The 13,280-nt window shown below is 46.6% G+C and overlaps 1 long non-coding RNA gene across 4 annotated transcripts in view; it reads right to left on the bottom strand.

Annotated features, from left to right (window-relative positions):
* LOC137370191 (uncharacterized) overlaps positions 1-13,280 on the bottom strand; it is a 190,620-nt gene that overhangs the window by 16,289 nt on the left and 161,051 nt on the right. For 2 of the 4 annotated variants that reach the window (XR_010975104.1, XR_010975103.1), the window contains exons 5-6: positions 11,935-12,334; positions 1,755-1,949 (exon numbers count right to left, since the gene is read on the bottom strand). This is a non-coding gene — a long non-coding RNA (uncharacterized lncRNA). Of the gene's footprint in view, positions 1-1,754; positions 1,950-8,708; positions 12,335-13,280 lie in introns of those variants that run through there. The other 2 variants (XR_010975105.1, XR_010975102.1) reach the window with 1 other exon arrangement.

Below are 13,280 nucleotides of genomic sequence, written 5' to 3'. Positions count from 1 at the left end.
TCTATTGCCCCATTTTCCAATGGGAAGAGGATTGTGACAAGAACAAAATCACCAGAACACATTAATAGCTGCTCAGTGCTGGGTTTGTCCAGGACTCTGTTTGCCTGATATTGAGGGCACACACTGGGCTGGGATTTCCCAGCCTCATGGAGATATGGTTGGAGATGGTCAGGTGGGGGAATGCGGGAAAATAACGGGAAGCCATGACAGAACAGCTCCCCGAAGCATTCCCACTTCCAGGCGACTTTCTCAGGAGCGGGCTGGGAACCGGGTTCGGCTGCCCATTCCACGGAGAAGGACAAACAATTAGTCCAATTGATGCCCCCCCTTAGAAGCCATTTTGCACCAGCGACCTATTTTACTTACATCAGAGTGGGCCCTCGCCATGTGTGGAAGCCACCAGCTCAATCAAGGTGGCCTCCCAGTGGCAGGCCAGGGCGCCATATCCATGCCACAATGATGGGAATGAAAGGCCACAGCCCTGCCCATAAATAGTCCTGCAGAGGGGTTTTCCCTCCACCCTGATGGCCGTACCAGCTTCAGGCCTTTTAATTTATAACTTCAATGCAGGCAGCCGAGGGCACCTCACACTGAGGTGCCCCCACGCTTGCCTGCCTCGGTAGCGCACACCTCTCCCAGTGGGGCAGCCAGCCTGACATCGCTGTGGGCCCTCTGATTGGGCCTGCATCAACGGCAGCCCACCTGCCACCTTTAATAGGATGGTGAGTGCGAAGGTGTCCAATTAGGAGGCCGCCTCCTGGAATTTTGTGCCAGAGGGCGAACTGACAACATGGATGGGCTTAGGACCCTCACATGTGCCAGTCAAAAAATCCATTCCACTCTGCCTGTAGAACAGCACATTATTGTTGTGGCTACAAGAGCAGATCAAAGGTTGGGCATTTTGCAGCTTGTGGCTCACCTCCTAACTCCTCAAAGCCTGTCCACCACCTACAAGGCTCAAGTCAAGAGTGTCTTGGAATACTCTCCACTTGCCTGGTTGGGTGCAGCAGCAATAACATTCAAGAAGCTCAACACCATCCAGAACAAAGCAGTCCACTTGATTGGCACCACAACAAACTTCCACTCTGTCCCCCTTTGGTGTATCATGGCTGCAGTATGTACTATAGGATGCCATGCTGCAACTTGCCAAAGCTTCTTGAACAGTACTTCCCAAATCCACAGCCTCCACCACCTTAATGGACAAGGGCAGCAGGTGCATGGGAACTCCATCACCTCCAACTCACGCATTATTCCAATTTGGAAAGATATCACTGTTCCTTCATGGTTGTTGAGCCAATATCCTGGAACTCCAACGGAGCAGCACTGTGAGAGTACCCTCATCACATGGACAGCAGCAGTTCAAGAAGGCAGCTCGCTACCACCTTCTCAAGGACAATTAGGGATGGGCAATAAAAGCTGGCCTTGCTAGTGACACCCATATCCCCAGAATGGTTAATTTAACAAAAAACTTCATCTCCTACCTTCCCTAGCCTTTCTAAACAACATATATTGAGATACATGAAATTCAGAACCATCCTTAGGATTCAACCACATCACTGTGTGGTATCTCAGCTCAGGGTTGTCAGTTGCAGTGTACAGCTATAGTCCTGCCAATTTATTCCTAATTCTTCAAGCACTTTGGATACTTTGGTGGACTTTTATCTTCTTCTTCCCTCCTTTTGCGGAAGGTGCAAATGAAGAGCTGAATTATTGCTTACATTGTATAAATCAAGGCTGTCTGTGGTTGTACTTACACTGTTATTTAGTAGAATGTGTGTTTTGTTCCCTGGCCTGGTGAGTTTTCAAAAGCCCCGAGTGTTTCCTCTTCACTGCGGCAATAAATGTCACATCTGTCTTGATCACGTGAGTCCACTGACTATTGGCTCTCTGATGAACTACCTTCAGTTGTCAGTGGACAGTATCTCCTTCCTCTTTGGTCAGGCCTGTAACTAAATGTAAAAATCCACTATTCTGGTCAGCAGTACCACCCTTCGTAGTCAGCAGGAAACCAAAAACAATATCGCAAACACCATCGCTGCCAAAGCAAAATACTGCGGAGGCTGAAAATCTGAAACAAAAACAGAAAACGCTGGAAATACTCAGCAGGCCAGGCAGCGTCTGTGGAGAGAGAAACAGTCAACGGGCTGAATTTTCAAAACAGAGTTGGGAACCCGACACCCAGATGATTTCCGGGTCCCAACCCCGCACCTCAGCTGCATCACACAAACGTGACGTGATCTTTAAATGTTAACACCCTAATCAGGCGGAAGGCAAGCTCGGTGCCCAATTAGTGGCACCGAGTATCTGCAGGAGGCAGGAGCTGCCTGCAGAGCGTGAGCGGCAAAGTCAGGCGACAGCCATGATAGGGGCCTCCCACTGCCTTGCTGATGAGAGCAGCAGGCTCCTTGGAGGGCCAGCAAAATAAAGAGGTGCAGCTGCACATACAAAATATTTTTTAAAAGTCCTGCACTTGACCCGGTGCAAGATTTAACAAGCAAAGTGGATAATGAGGATCCTGTAGATGTTGTATATCTGGACTTCCAGAGGCATTTGATAAGGTGCCGCACAAAAGGTTAATATACAAGGTAAGATCACATGGGGTTAGGGGCAATTTATTAGCTTGCAAAGAGGATTGGCTAACCAACAGAAACCAGAGAGTCGGGATAAATGGGTCTTTTTCTTGTTGGCAAGATGTAACTAGTGGGGTGCCACAGGGTTCGGTCCTTGGGCCCCAACTATTTACAATCTATATTAATGACTTGGATGCAGGGATAGAAGGTACAATAGCCAAATTTGCAAATGACACTAAAATAGGTGGGATAGTAAGTTGCAATAAAGAAATAAGACATTTACAAATGGATATGGATAGGTTAGGTGAATGGGCCAAAATTTGGCAGATGGAGTTTAATGTGGATAAGTGTGAGGTTATCTATTTTGATCGGAAGAATAGAAAGGCAAATTATTATCGAAATGGAGAGAAACCTCAGAGTGCTTTGGTGCAGAGGAATCTGGGTGTCCTCGTGCATGAATCGCAGAAAACTATTATGCAGGTGCAGCAGGTAATAAGGAAAGCAAATGGAATTTTGGCATTTATTGCTAAAGGAATAGAGTATAAAAGTAGGGAAGTGTTGCTGCAACTGTACAAGGCATTAGTGAGACCGCACCTGGAGTATTGCATACAGTTTTGGTCCCCTTACTTGAGGAGGGATGTAGTTGCATTGGAGGCAGTTCAGAGGAGGTTCACTAGATTGATTCCCGGATGAGGGGTTTGCCTTATGAAGAGAGATTGAGCAGTTTAGGCCTTTACTCCCTAGAGTTTAGAAGAATGAGAGGAGATCTAATTGAGGTATATAAGATGATTAAGGGGAATAACAAAGTAGACGTAGAGAGGATGTTTCCTGTTGTGGGGCAATCTAGAATGAGAGATCATAGTTTTAGGATAAGGGGTAGCTGACTTTAGAATTAGAACATTACAGCGCAGTACAGGCCCTTCGGCCCTCGATGTTGTGCCGACCTGTGAAACCATCTGACCTACACTATTCCATTTTCATCCATATGTCTATCCAATGACCACTTAAATGCCCTTAAAGTTGGCGAGACTACTACTGTTGCAGGCAGGGCGTTCCACGCCCCTACTACTCTCTGAGTAAAGAAACTACCTCTGACATCTGTCCTATATCTATCACCCCTCAACTTAAAGCTATGTCCCCTCGTGTTTGCCATCACCATCCGAGGAAAAAGACGCTCACTATCCACCCTATCTAACCCTCTGATTATCTTATATGTCTCTATTAAGTCACCTCTCCTCCTCCTTCTCTCCAACGAAAACAACCTCAAGTCCCTCAGCCTTTCCTCGTAAGACCTTCCCTCCATACCAGGCAACATCCTAGTAAATCTCCTCTGCACCCTTTCCATAGCTTCCACATCCTTCCTATAATGCGGTGACCAGAACTGCACACAATACTCCAGGTGCGGTCTCACCAGAGTTTTGTACAGCTGCAGCATGATCTCGTGGCTCCGAAACTCGATCCCCCTACTAATAAAAGCTAACACACCATATGCCTTCTTATCAGCCCTATTAACCTGGGTAGCAACCTTCAGGAATTTATGCACCTGGACACCAAGATCTCTCTGTTCATCTACACTACCAAGAATCTTCCCATTAGCCCAGTACTCTGCATTCCTGTTACTCCTTCCAAAGTGAATCACCTCGCACTTTTCCGCATTAAACTCCATTTGCCATCTCTCAGCCCAGCTCTGCAGCTTATCTATGTCCCTCTGTACCCTACAACATCCTTCGGCACTATCCACAACTCCACCGACCTTCGTGTCATCCACAAATTTACTAACCCACCCTTCTACACCCTCTTCCAGGTCATTTATAAAAATGACAAACAGCAGTGGCCCCAAAACAGATCCTTGCGGTACACCACTAGTAACTAAACTCCAGGATGAACATTTGCTATCAACCACCACCCTCTGTCTTCTTTCAGCTAGCCAATTTCTGATCCAAAGCTCTAAATCACCTTCAACCCCATACTTCTGTATTTTCTGCAATAGCCTACCATGGGGAACCTTATCAAACGCCTTACTGAAATCCATATACACCACATCTACTGCTTTACCCTCATCCACCTGTTTGGTCACCTTCTCGAAAAACTCAATAAGGTTTGTGAGGCACGAACTACCCGTCACAAAACCGTGCTGACTATCGCTAATGAACTTATTCTTTTCAAGATGATTATAAATCCTGTCTCTTATAACCTTTTCCAACATTTTACCCACAACCGAAGTAAGGCTCATAGGTCTATAATTACCAGGGCTGTCTCTACTCCCCTTCTTGAACAAGGGGACAACATTTGCTATCCTCCAGTCTTCCGGCACTATTCCTGTCGACAATGACGACATAAGGATCAAGGACAAAGGCTCTGCAATCTCCTCCCTCGCTTCCCAGAGAATCCTAGGATAAATCCCATCTGGCCCAGGGGACTTATCTATTTTCACACTTTCCAAAATTGATAACACCTCCTCCTTGTGAACCTCAATCCCATCTAGCCTAGTAGCCTGAATCTCAGTATTCTCCTCGACAACATTTTCTTTCTCTACTGTAAATACTGACGCAAAATATTCATTTAACGCTTCCCCTATCTCCTCTGATTCCACACACAACTTCCCACTACTATCCTTGATTGGCCCTAATCTAACTCTAGTCATTCTTTTGTTCCTGATATACCTATAGAAAGCCTTAGGGTTTTCCTTGATCCTATCCGCCAATGACTTCTCGTGTTCTCTCCTTGCTCTTCTTAGCTCTCCCTTTAGTTCCTTCCTGGCTAGCTTGTAACTCTCAAGCGCCCTAACTGAGCCTTCACGTCTCATCCTAACATAAGCCTTCTTCTTCCTCTTGACAAGCGCTTCAACTTCTTTAGTAAACCACGGCTCCCTCGCTCGACAACTTCCTCCCTGCCTCACAGGTACATACTTATCAAGGACACGCAGTAGCTGCTCCTTGAATAAGCTCCACATTTCGATTGTTCCCATCCCCTGCAGTTTCCTTCCCCATCCTACGCATCCTAAATCTTGCCTAATCGCATCATAATTTCCTTTCCCCCAGCTATAATTTTTGCCCTGCGGTATATACCTGTCCCTGCCCATCGCTAAGGTAAACCTAACCGAATTGTGATCACTATCACCAAAGTGCTCACCTACATCTAAATCTAACACCTGGCCGGGTTCATTACCCAGTACCAAATCCAATGTGGCATCGCCCCTGGTTGGCCTGTCTACATACTGTGTCAGAAAACCCTCCTGCACACACTGGACAAAAACAGACCCATCTAAAGTACTCGAACTATAGTATTTCCAGTCGATATTTGGAAAGTTAAAGTCCCCCATAACAACTACCCTGTTACTCTCGCCCCTGTCGAGAATCATCTTCGCTATCCTTTCCTCTACATCTCTCGAACTATTTGGAGGTCTATAAAAGACTCCCAACAGGGTGACCTCACCTCTCCTGTTTCTAACCTCGGCCCATACTACCTCCGTAGACGAGTCCTCAAACGTCCTTTCTGTCGCTGTAATACTCTCCTTGATTAACAATGCCACACCCCCCCCTCTTTTACCATCTTCTCTGTTCTTACTGAAACATCTAAATCCTGGAACCTGCAACATCCATTCCTGCCCCTGCTCTACCCATGTCTCCGAAATGGCCACTACATCGAGATCCCAGGTACCAACCCATGCTGCAAGCTCACCCACCTTATTCCGGATGCTCCTGGCGTTGAAGTAGACACACTTTAAACCAGGTTCTTGCTTGCCAGTGCCCTCTTGCGTCCTTGTAACCTTATCCCTGACCTCACTACTCTCAACATCCTGTACACTGGCACTACAATTTAGGTTCCCATTCCCCTGCTGAATTAGTTTAAACCCCCCCGAAGAGTACTAGCAAATCTCCCCCCCCAGGATATTGGTACCCCTCTGGTTCAGGTGAAGACCATCCTGTTTGTAGAAGTCCCACCTACCCCAGAAAGAGCCCCAATTATCCAGGAAACCAAAACCCTCCCTCCTGCACCATCCCTGCAGCCACGTGTTCAACTCCTCTCTCTCCCTATTCCTCGCTTCGCTATCACGTGGCACGGGCAACAACCCAGAGATAACAACTCTGTTTGTTCTCGCTCTAAGCTTCCACCCTAGCTCCCTGAATTTCTGTCTTAAATCCCCATCTCTCTTCCTACCTATGCCATTGGTGCCTATGTGGACCACGACTTGGGGCTGCTCCCCCTCCCCCTTAAGGATCCCAAAAACACGATCCGAGACATCACGAACCCTGGCACCTGGGAGGCAACATACCAACCGTGAGTCTCTCTCGTTCCCACAGAACCTCCTATCTGTTCCCCTAACTATGGAGTCCCCAATGACTAATACTCTGCTCCTCTTCCCCTTTCCCTTCTGAGCAACAGGGACAGACTCTGTGCCAGAGACCTGTACTTAAAACAGAGATGAGGAGAAATTGCTTCTCTCAAAGTGTTGTGAGTCTGTGGAATTCACTACCCCAGAGTGCGGTGGATGCCGGGACATTGAGTAAATTTAAGGAGGAGATAGACAGATTTTTAATTAGTAATGGGTTGAAGGGTTATGGAGAACGGGCTGGAAAGTGGAGTTGAGGCCAAGATGAGATCAGCCATGATCGTATTGAATGGCGGAGCAGGCTCGAGGGGCTGTATTGCCTACTCCTGCTCCTTGTTCTTAAGTTCTTATGTTCTAAGATCCCCAAGGGCCCAAATCATTTCATCTAAAGTTTGCTCACTGCGAGCCCAACATCTATGCACTATCATGCACCAAACTGGTCAGGCTCCCTGGAATCGCCATTGAAAATTACAGTGCGGAGCAAACCCCGACCCCACCACCCACACCCCCACCCACCCCTGCCTTAACAAGCTCTTCCAAGAGCTTAATGTGCCTTTAATTGGAAGTGAGCAGCTTCCCTGTTCCCTCTTCACCACCACCCCCCTCCCCACACCACCCCACCACTGACCTCACATTGAAAGTTGCAGACTGTGCTAGAGGCATCAGGTTCCAGAGACAACCACTGAGACTGTGATTTTCAAATCATGTCCAAATCTGGTCCTGACCCTCTCGGCCCTTCGAAAATCCAGCCCAACCTTTCAGTTCAATGATGTTTCATCAGGACTGGGAGAAGTTAAAGATGTGTAACAGGTTTTAAGTAAGTGCAGTGGCAGGGAAATGGGTGAGAGGTTGTAAAGAACTGAAGGGAAGGTCTGTGATAGGGTGGAGGGCAGGAGAGAGAGATTAAATGACAAAAGGAATGATGGTGCAAGGCAAAAGGGGTTAGGTAATGGGACAAGTGAGGAAACAAAATATGCACCTAGAGGAGTTTTAAGAGGAAACAGCAGAAACATTACCAACGCTTACAGTCCAAAAAAAAATGAGAGTAGTGGTTACGATCTGAAGTTATTTGAATTCAATTTTGAGTCTGGAAAGTTGTAAAGCGCCTATTCAAAAAATGAAGGCCATGTTGTAAGGAGCTTTGTAATTTTTAGATCTCTTTGCTTTGTAACTTTGGAGCTTCATTTCACTGTGTTGTTTGACCTTCCCAGAGAATTTACAACACAGAAGCAGGCCATTTAGCCCAATAGGGTGGTGTCAGTGTTCATGCTCCACGTGAACCTCCACCTGCCCTACTTCATCCAACTTTATCAGCATAACCTTCTATTCCTTTCTCTCTCATGTACTTATCTAGCTTCCCCTTAAATGCTTCTATGCTATTCACCTCAACTACTTCTTGTGGTCGCAAGTTCAACATTCTAACTACCCTCTAGGTAAAGAAGATTCTCCTGAAATTCCTGACTGGATATATTAGTGTCTATCTTATATTTATCACCCCTAGTTTTGATTGCCCCACAAGTGGAAATGTTTTCTCTATATCTACCCGATCAAACCCTTTCACAATCTTAAGGACACTGCTGGAATAGAAACAATAGCTCTTTCGGGCTCTTCGTTTAATACCCTTACTATCTGGAGCAGTTATCCTATCCCCAGGAAAATGGAGCCCATTGGAACTGAGCTTTTTCTTCCTACATAGTTCCAAGTCTGTTAATCTAACTCATTGTGCAGTAATGCCCGAATAATCCGTGCAAATCTTACACAGTTGTGCAAATAGTTCTGAACTATTTTTATTTCAAGAAGCCAATCACCACAAACAGACACATTGCAAATTTAAACAGGAAAACAGCCAGACATTCAGACAATTAATGGGTTATGGTACAAAGAATTGAAAAATATTTTGTTGGTAACAGAGGAAATTATATATTGATTTTCACACTGATATAGTAATGATACATCATTTTCCAACGTTTTGCTCCATGCCTGTCAGGAGAGCATTTTGGAAATGCAGGGGCACAGAAGTGCAGCATTTTCTAACCATTAAGTTAACTCTTTGCTCAGCATGATAGAGCCACATACAAATTGCTCGGAACGCATACTGTCCATCTGACTGCTCACCGCCTCTGGTCCAGTACACCTACTCAGCATCTATGCTCCAACACTCTGCTCCCCACCTGAAGTTAAAGACCAGTTCTACGAGGAACTCCATAATGTCATTAGTAGCATCCCCAATACCGAACATCTGTTCCTGCTGGGAGACTTTAATGCCAGGGTTGGGGCCTACCATGACTCATGGGCCTCCTGCCTTGGGCGCTATGGCGTTGGAAGGATGAATGAGAATGGACAGAGACTGCTGGAGTTGTGTACCTATCACAACCTCTGTATCACCAACTCGTTCTTTCATACTAAACCCTGTCACCAGATTTCATGGAGACACCCAAGATCACATCGTTGGCACCAGCTGGACCTCATTGTCACAAGTCGAGCCTCTATAATTAGTGTCCAAATCATACACAGCTTCCACAGTGTGGACTGCGACACCGACCACTCCCTGGTGTGCAGCAAAGTTAGACTGAAACCAAAGAATCTAAATCACTCCAAGCAGAAGGGCCGCCCACGCATCAACACTAACAGAATTTCTTACCCACAGCTGTCACAAGTTTCTTAATTCACTTGAAAAAGCCCTTCAAAACACTCCTGCAGGGGATGCAGAGACCAAGTGGGCCCACATCAGAGACGCCATCTATAACTCAGCAATGACCACCTTTGGCAAACGTGAGAAGCAGAATGCAGATTGGTTTCAATCTCATTCTGAAGAGATGGAACCTGTCATAACCGCTAAGTGCACTGCACTGCTGAACTACAAGAAAGCTCTCAGCGAGTTAACATCTGTAGCATTTAAAGCCACCAGAAGCCCCGCACAAAGAACAGCCAGGCGCTGTACAAACGACTACTGGCAACACCTATGCAGTCGTATTCAGCTGGCCTCCGACACTGGAAACATCAGAGAAATGTATGACGGCATTAAGAGAGCTTTTGGGCCAACCATCAAGAAGATCGTCCCCCTCAAGTCTAAATCAGGGGACATGATCACTGACCAACACAAGCAAATGGACCGCTGGGTGGAGCACTACCTAGAAATGTACTCCAGGGAAAATGTTGTCACTGATACCGCCCTCAATGCAGCCCAGTCTCTGCCAGTCATGGATGAGCTGGACGAACAGCCAACAAAATCGGAGCTCAGTAATGCCATCGATTCTCTAGCCAGTGGAAAAGCCCCTGGAAAGCATAGCATTACCCCTGAAATAATCAAGTGTGCCAAGCCTGCTATACTCTCAGCACTCCATGAACTGCTTTGCCTGTGCTGGGATGAGGGAGCAGTACCACAGGACATGCACGAAGCCAATAACATCACCCTCATAAGAACAAGGGTGACCGCGGTGACTGCAACAACTACTGTGGAATCTCCCTGCTCAGCATAGTGGGGAAAGTCTTCGCTCGAGTCGTTTTAAACAGACTCCAGAAGCTGGCTGAGCGTGTCTACCCTGAGGCACAGTGTGGCTTTCGAGCAGAGAGATCCACCATTGACATGCTGTTCTCCCATCGCCAGCTATAGGAGAAATGCTGCGAACAACAGATGCCCCTCTACGTTGCTTTCATAGATCTCACCAAAGCCTTTGACCTCGTCAGCTGACGTGGTCTCTTCGGACTACTAGCAAAGATCGGATGTCCACCAAAGCTACTAAGTATCATCACCTCATTCCATGACAATATGAAAGACACAATTCAGCATAGCGGCGCCTCATCAGACCCCTTTCCTATCCTGAGTGGCATGAAACAGGGCTGTGTTCTCGCACCTACACTATTTGGGATCTTCTTCTCACCGCTGCTCTCACATGCGTTCAAGTCTTCAGAAGAAGGAATTTTCCTCCACACAAGATCAGATGGCAGGTTGTTCAACCTTGTCTGTCTTAGAGCGAAGACCAAAGTACGGAAAGTCATCATCAGGGAACTCCTCTTTGCTGACGATGCTGCATTAACATCTCACACTGAAGAGTGTCTGCAGAGACAGAGGATTGCAGCTGCCTGCAACAAATTTGGCCTAACCATCAACCTCAAGAAAACGACCATCATGGGACAGGACGTCAGAAATGCTCCATCCATCAATATCGGCGACCACGCTGTGGAAGTGGTTCGAGAGTTCACCTACCTAGGCTCAACTATCACCAGTAACCTGTCTCTCGATGCAGAAATCAACAAGCGCATGGGAAAGACATCTGCTGCTATGTCCAGACTGGCCAAGAGGGTGTGGGAAAATGGTGCACTGACATAGAACACAAAAGTCCGAGTGTTTCAAGCCTGTGTCCTCAGTACCTTGCTGTACGGCAGCAAGGCCTGGACAACGAATGTCAGCCAAGAGCAACGTCTCAACGCATTCCATCTTCGCTGTCTCTGGAGGATCCTTGGCATCAGGTGGCAGGACCATATCTCCAACGCAGAAGTCCTCAAGGCGGCCAACATCCCCGGCATATATGCCCTACTGAGCCAGCGGCGCTTGAGATGGCTTGGCCATGTGAGCCTCATGGAAGATGGCAGGACCCTCAAGGACGCATTGTACAGCGAGCTCGTCACGGTATCAGGCCCACCGGCTTTAACGAAGTCTGCAAATGTGACATGAAGTCCTGCGACATTGACCACAAGTCGTGGGAGTCAGTTGCCAGCGATCACCAGAGCTAGCGGACAGCCATAAAGGCGGGGCTAAAGAGAGGTATGTCGAAGAGACTTAGCAGTTGGCAGGAAAAAAGACAGAAACGCAAGGGGAGCCAACTGTGTAACAGCCCCGACAACCAATTTTATCTGCAGCACCTGTGGAAGAGCCTGTAACTCTAGAGTTGGCCTTGATAGCCACTTCAGGCGCTGCTCCACAAACCACTGACCACCTCTAGGTGCTTACCCATTGTCTCTCGAGACAAGGAGGCCAAAGAAGAAGAAGTTGAAAATTGTCCTTTACTTGGTGAAAGCACAGGATCTTACCCTTGAAGAATTGGATGGAGACTGATGAAGCCATCTGTGACTAGTGCTCCTGGAAGTTCTTTGTTGCAACAGGCTGGCAGAACAGTTGACCAACTCATCAGGATCCTCAAACATGCACAACAAACAAGAATAATGAAGAAAAGCATTAATAGAACAAAAAGGTGCAAAAACTATCCAGCAAAAGCCAACAAATGCATGGGACACAATTTTGTGAAAAAGTAACCATGGGAGATGTACCAACTTTCCTTAGGATCTCTATCATGAGGGGACTTCATTATACTCATCCCCCAAAGTTGGATTATCATAGCGTCCTCTTCACATCATGTTTGAGAGACATGTAAGGAGAGTCTCCTCCTGTTCTTTGGGTTTTCTTTCCCAATTTCCCAAGGGTTGCATTCTCCTGCAATCAGAGGAAAAGAACTGAGAAATTCCCATTATCATGATGACACACAGTGAGACCCGATTTTGAAATGTTACATACGTTGGTTGGTTGAACTGCTTTTATTTATGTGGAGCTGAGAGAGGATACTCAAACAAGAGGAGCCGAGGAAGAGTTACCCAAAAGAGGGACATTCAGGAAGGCCTGTACCATTGTTCAAGTAAGGAAGGAAAATTCTATAATAGCAGCCAAGGTTTTATCTTTAATGGCCTTAAATGTGGAAAAATTACACCCACATTTACCACTGACCCCAAAAATAATTCCCTCTGTCATCCTAATTTTTTTTTTGGTGGACTCCCAGCAGCATCTTTGTCTGCACTAAGAAACTCATCTGGGGGGGGTGTTGGGGATATGGGGTGGGGCTGGAAAATCCCTACTCAGGCACCTGCAGCGGCTTAAAAAGGGCTGTTGCCTCCAGGACATCCTGCAGTGAGAGTCTGTGTAAAGGACTTTTAAAACTGGCAACCTACAAAAATTGTATTCACTGGGGGAGGGACCTAAAAACTGCACTAAAGTTGGCTTCGTAGTAGCCAGAGCTCCCAATACAGGAATGATGGAAACTCTGTATTATTACGGCAGTCCATCTGACTTTTCTGCCTCATTTGACACCCACCATGTGCCAGAACATCAGTGCACAGGCCATAACCCGAGAGGAAAATCATCCTGGTATATAATAAATATTATTGCAAAGCTACTTTGTGAAGGAGGAAGGTTGCAATTAGAAAGAATGAACAACCTTGCATTTATAAGGTTCCTTATCCTTAGGCCACCCAAAATACTTCTCAAAACAGTTAGTTGCCTTTGAAGTGTTGTTATGTAGGCACATATGGTACTCAATTTACATCTAACAAGGTCCCGCAAATAGTAAGCGAGTTGAATGCTCAGTTAGTGTGTTTTATGTGGGGCT

Source organism: Heterodontus francisci, chromosome 5, assembly GCF_036365525.1.
Source record: "Heterodontus francisci isolate sHetFra1 chromosome 5, sHetFra1.hap1, whole genome shotgun sequence".
In the NCBI taxonomy this organism is placed as follows: domain Eukaryota; kingdom Metazoa; phylum Chordata; class Chondrichthyes; order Heterodontiformes; family Heterodontidae; genus Heterodontus; species Heterodontus francisci.
The sequence above is the reverse complement of the archived record's forward strand: the minus strand, read 5'-3'. Positions and strand labels throughout refer to the sequence as shown.